At 44.0% G+C, this 6,030-nt stretch overlaps 1 protein-coding gene across 1 annotated transcript in view; it reads left to right on the top strand.

Annotated features, from left to right (window-relative positions):
- The first annotated feature begins 517 nt into the window (after positions 1 to 517).
- syndig1l (synapse differentiation inducing 1-like) overlaps positions 518 to 6,030 on the top strand; it is a 60,512-nt gene continuing 54,999 nt past the window's right edge. Inside the window, exon 1 of the mRNA XM_034075412.2 lies at positions 518 to 808. The gene's annotated coding sequence lies outside the window, so the exon portion shown is untranslated. The remainder of the gene's footprint in view (positions 809 to 6,030) is intronic.

Here is a 6,030-nt window from a genome sequence, read left to right as displayed (position 1 = left end):
AAAACTCAACTGTCATGTGAATAATATGAATAATACAACTGTTCTAAATGTCTAAAAGATGATTGGTCGTGATTGTGTAGCTCGTTGCTGATAATAAGTCCAAATAAGTCTCCATTAAAATCATTCCATTACAATTTGTCTTTAATTCCTCCATCGACTATTATGGTAAACTCAAGTACCACTTGTAAGCATTTATTTCAGTGTAGGCTCGCCATCTGCCTCCAAACTGTAGCTCCTGGTTGCCTGAAATTATTTCTACTGTGTTGTCCAAGATGGGGCTGTGATACTGCTGTCTGGTGATGATTTGCAGGAAATACATACTCTGTTAGTGAACTACCCACTACACACAGTGGAAATATTCCGTGAAAGTGAGCGCATGCATGCAGGGAGGGTGAACGCTGTTTCTGTTTTGCGTGCATCGGACTCTCCTCCTCTCCAACCGCGCCTGCCTCTCTGAACCTATATCTGAACCCCCCCCCCCCCCCCCCCCCCTGTCTCACAGAGGGTGTTTCAACTTTCAGAAGGCGACAACATTTCAGTCGACTCTCAAGGTAAACGCTCTATCGGCGAGGGAGACCTTCATATTTATAGGAGGAGAGAGATAACGAGCCGTCTGTGTCGGCGGCGTTTTTTGCCGAGCGGAGACCTGCTCAGTTCCGAAATGATTGGCTATTTCTTGAAATGAGAAAGTCTCAGAAATATATTTTTCTCTGGGCGACACCGTCAGAATCCCAGCCATAATGTACAGGCGGAAACCAGCGAGTGTTTGCATCCTCAAAACAATATTTGGATTGTCAAGAACTCAAAGGTAAGGCATTCAATTATAAATAAAAAGCTTAAAACTGCCCAGACTTTTAATAGCGCGCAAAATGTAAAACTGCAACAGTGCAATCAGTGTGTCTCATAATGGGCAGTACATTGTGTTAAATGTGCAAAAGGTGTTTTGTGTCATTGTTTAATAGAGAGCATCGCAGTGTGTGTGTGTTGTGATGGAGGATATTGTTGATTAAGAACTCTGCACACAGTTCCAACCTGCGTCTGCTGGAGCATAAATCTCATCTCATTGTCTTTGTCTGTGTTGTGACCTGAGAAATGCTCATCTCTGGGCTTTGTACTGTAATATTTTAACACTTTCAATATCAGGGAGTGCATTCCAAGAACATTTTTCACTAAAAAGGGAAAGGGAGCTAAGAAAAAAAAAAGATACAATATATGTTTATGTTATTCTCGTGATTTTCATAAACTGCTGTATGAGTTGCAACCAAGATTTAGCAGCGTGGGGGAAATAAAGAGAGCATGCAGCAAGGAGCGTATGCCATGTTTCTCTATGACACACACACACACCACCACACACACACCACACACACACACCACACACCACACACACACACACACACACACACACACACACACACACACACACACACACACACACACACACACACACACACACACACACACACACACACACACACACACACACACACACACAACACACACACACAGAGAGAGAGAGAGAGAGAAAAACAAAGCTATCTCTGCCAACCGTTCCCTCCACCCCTGGTGCCTGCAACAATTGGGAAGGCATAAGTGATGTCAGTCTGATCGCTGCTTGAACTGCAGTCCTAAAAAACCTTCCCCGGAAAGTAGTTGGTTTTCAATTCGTGGAAGATAAAAACGTTTTCTAAAATCAATTTCTCATTCAATCCACTACAGATTCATTCCACTGTGTTGGATTTTGAGTGTTTTGTTTACTGCTGTACTGAAATGAGTTGCCATCTATCTATCTATCTATCTATCTATCTATCTATCTATCTATTTTATCTTTGAAAAAAACGATATGATATTTGGTCTGCTTCAATACAATTTGATTCAACTCACAAAAAAGGAACTTAAATATAATTTGCTCTGTATAAATGAATTCATTTCATAGACCTGCCACATTTCCCCCGTTTAAGCATGGTTTGGATGTTTAGAAAGGAGGTGCAATTGGACATAAATGGTGGCACAACCATCAGATTTTTGGAAGCAACTATTTTAAGTATGATTATATGTTTTGATTTTGCATCGATGATATTGTATTGTCGAGTTGATACATCAATCTATAATGATCTATATCAATGTATCGTTATTTCACCATCCATCTATCCGTTTATCTACAAACAACATGACATGCACTTTCACAAATGCCAAGGAGGAAAAACACAATCTACATTCTCTTGCCTTGCCATCACCTCCTGACTTCCATGATCAATAGGCAATGAAGGCAACTTACCCAGAGCCTTCCTCCCACTATAAACAAGCCACTCTGTACATGGCTGCTATTGACAACAGCATCCAATTGAATTATTCAAACACATGTGGAGGAGATTTTCAGTGGAGGATTTACACATCAAGCAACACTTTAAATCATCTGACGGAGGTGTGGAAAACACTAAGCCGAGTGATAAGAGTGCAGCTGTACACTAGACAAGAGTCCTGACTCCTCTGGTGAAGGCTCCTCTGCTGTGGCTTTAATGTTTTATCAGGTCCGCAGATAGACGTGCAGACAGAGGGGACAGAATATCAGCAGTGGCTGCTCACACAGGAATAGGATTCAGATTAATTTCAAGTGGATTATGACATTTAACACAGTCTTCTTTGATGATAATAGTTCATAAAGGGATCAGTCAACGCGGTTATAAACCCATTACTCACTTCATCCTCTTGTGTCGCTTAATCTGTCGGTGGACTTTCATGTGCTGGGGGCCAGGGGGTAAGGTTCACTGACGAATGTGCTTTGGGATGCATTTGCATTTTCCGCAAGGAGCTCTCATGCATTTCCCCCTGACCTGTGATCATCAATAACTACCTGGCGTTACCTTATTATGCACATTATACGCCACCCACCGTTTCCGAAATGAAATTACAGAAAGATGAAGTTGTTGTTGTCGAGTGCAGAGTGAGCAGAACTCCAGGAAAATATCTGTGGGAGACACAGGCCGGATGAAGTGGGTAGGTAAACATGGCCGACAGATAAGACGCATTGGTATTCAGCTGCATCCAGCCACACTGACTGATAATACCCTCTCTCGGCTGCAGGGTCAGAGGTCTGAGGTTGATTGGCAACGGGCTGACACAGGGAAATAGACTGTGCTGACTGGGGTGTAATGGGGTTGAAGCTCACAGACGTATCAGCTTGGCTGGCATGTTAGCGATGCCACGGTCTCACTCTTAGCCTCGCGCCCCTGCGCTTACAGGTTGTTCACAAATCTTTTAGCCCCTTTGTCAAACACCTCTGGGCTCGATCACACGGCAACACTGCAGCACACAGGCCCCTGCTTGCCTGCTATCTGTATTGCTGGATTGTTTTCCTTGCACACAGAGAAGTGCTCTGCCTCATTCGCTTTCAGCTGTTCCTCCAAGCTCTTTATACCTCCCAGCAGGGTTCGAGTTATAAACTGAGCTCTAAGGGGGTCTTTAAAACTAACGCACACACACACACACACACACACACACACACACACACACACACACACACACACACACACACACACACCACACACACTTGAATACTTTATTTGGTTCCACAAATTATATTACATAAGACAGGGAATCATATATATCGGGGCTAAGCAGCACAGAACACTTAGGGGAACACATAGCATCTCCTTCTCAACACAGCTAAGCTGCCAATAATAGCTGAAACAGAGCAATATTTGGCAATTTGTTTGGCTTTTCTCTTTGACATTCCAGCAATTCTCGGACCAATCATGGTGCATTTATATACATGGCCATGACTTCTGAATATAAGTATGCTATAACTACACTTGTACCCAAAGCTGGTTATCACATCGAGCATTGGTTGGTATTTGATATACTTGTCCTGGAAAGCCTGGTCCATGTACAGGTCAAAGGCACAGCCTACTTCTAATATTAGCACCTCCCTGTGGTTGGTGTCAACAAAAACAACATCAGGTGTATTTGGGATGTTAGCAAAGACATCATTTGTAAAACCAAACCATTCTGGTAGCACTCTAGCGTGCTTGGACATTGCTGCGCTAGATGGTAAGATGTTTCGTACCGCATCAGACACAATGTCCACAATGCGGTCATGACGGGCTATGTACAGGCATTTGTATGCATTACATCCATTTGTTATGTGTGCAATGGATTCTAGGTGTTGTTGTGAATCCTGATGGTTTAAACAGAATGGAGTGTGAATATGAGGGTACCAGGTGGACAGATTGTACTTAGTGGGTAACAGAGATGTTCACAAGTCTTTTTTTGCAAGTCCAAGTCAAGTCTCAAGTCTTTGGTCACGAGTCCAAGTCAAGTCTCAAGTCTTTGTGGGGTGAGACTTGATCAAGTCTCAAGTCTTTGGTCACGAGTCCAAGTCAAGTCTCAAGTCTCTAAAAAAATAAAAGTCTCATGTCTCTTCTGGTTGTAATAAGCCTTCTATTGTCTGCTGCTATCCGTCTGTTAAGAATACTGCACAGCTATATCTAAGCAATTCAAAGCATTTACTGTGTTATTATACACTGGGTCTCTAATGACATCTTTTAAGTCTACTATTAATAAACATATTCCTCTATCCTCTCACTCAAAGCCAGTGTCATGGTAACCTGATAAACCTGTAACATTAACGTTACGTGGTCAACAATAAACCTGTAACCTGCCTATAAATCCACAGATGTATTTATGTATGTAACTATGTATGTTTCTACGTTTAACGTTAGCCAGTAGATGGTGGCAGCGGAACGTAATGATTAACGTTACCGACCTTTTTTATGTCATGTCAAGAGTTGGATGTCGACGCCACTCAACTCAAACAAGTGTGACAAGCAATTCACTAATCTTTTCAAATAGTCAGTTACAAAGCTAGTAGCAAGCTAAGTTAACATTACATAGCTGATGCTGAGCTAAACATGTTTGCTAACCGTCCATGCGTTAATGTGACTGACCTCTCCGGGTGACTTTTCAAGTGCCTGATGAAATCCGACGTTGTTGCGCCATCATCCTTGATTTTGCAGACTTTGCAGTGTGCGCTGCTTTTGTTGGTGCCGCCGGCGTTTTGTTCGAAGTGTTTGTAGTTGAACCTAATTACAAGCGGTACAGCCGCAGGTGTGCCGCCGGTCGCTATTGTGTTACTACGAGGTAGTAACAGAGGCGCGCACGTCTGCGTGTAATGAGCCCGGCTAAAGTAACTGGATGGCCTACCTGCCTGTCAGCCTTCCATCTGGGCACAAACTTATCTCGTGCCCTCATTGGTCATGTGCGCGTTCGTGTGTGTTGGAGGAGGCGGGCTCTATAAGGAAGTAGCAGCCTCTAGCAGATTATCTCCGGTTGTGTATTTTCAAATTCCAGCGATCTCGAGCCGGTTTCTCTCAAATGTACCTACCCCACCTTTAATACGCCAAAAATAGAAAACACTATGATTGTTCACGAGTCCCAACACACGAGTCCAAGTCGAGTCTGAAGTCTTTTGGTCACGAGTCCAAGTCAAGTCTTAAGTCTCTGTGTGCGCGACTTAAGTGCGACTCGAGTCCGAGTCGCAGACTCGAGTCCCCATCTCTGGTGGGTAATACCTGCAGTCTTGCTTTGATGGTAAATGTCAGAACATCCTCACCAACAGCGGCGTTCTTAAACACTGAGTGTGAGACTGAATGGTCAGCAAACCCCAAACAGGCTAGCTTTCCCTGTAATCTGAGTCCACACCAGTGCTGCCTGATCTCAGACTGCTTCGTGCTGATCAGAACCCTCCTTGCAGAGTCTCTGTGCAGATCCACAGTCTCTTCCTGAGGTCTTGTGATGTCGGCCTTCACAACCACACTGGGGTCAGTGATCAGTTCATCAGAGACGGGGACTTCAGTCTGTGTGTTGTTGAGTCTTGTCCATTTCAGCTGGACTCCAGTCCGATTGCAGAGGTCATTGAGATCTGGCCAGTCAGACCAGACCCCGAAGCCCCTGGCCTGAGAGTCCAGTTTCCCAGAGTCTTTCCTCCTGAAGCCGAGGAAGTTGTTCTGGTCTGCGCTGGTCAGGGGGATCTTC

This window comes from Pseudochaenichthys georgianus, chromosome 24, assembly GCF_902827115.2.
Source record: "Pseudochaenichthys georgianus chromosome 24, fPseGeo1.2, whole genome shotgun sequence".
Taxonomy (NCBI): domain Eukaryota; kingdom Metazoa; phylum Chordata; class Actinopteri; order Perciformes; family Channichthyidae; genus Pseudochaenichthys; species Pseudochaenichthys georgianus.
Note: the sequence above shows the minus strand (reverse complement) of the source record. Positions and strands in the feature narration are given on the sequence as shown.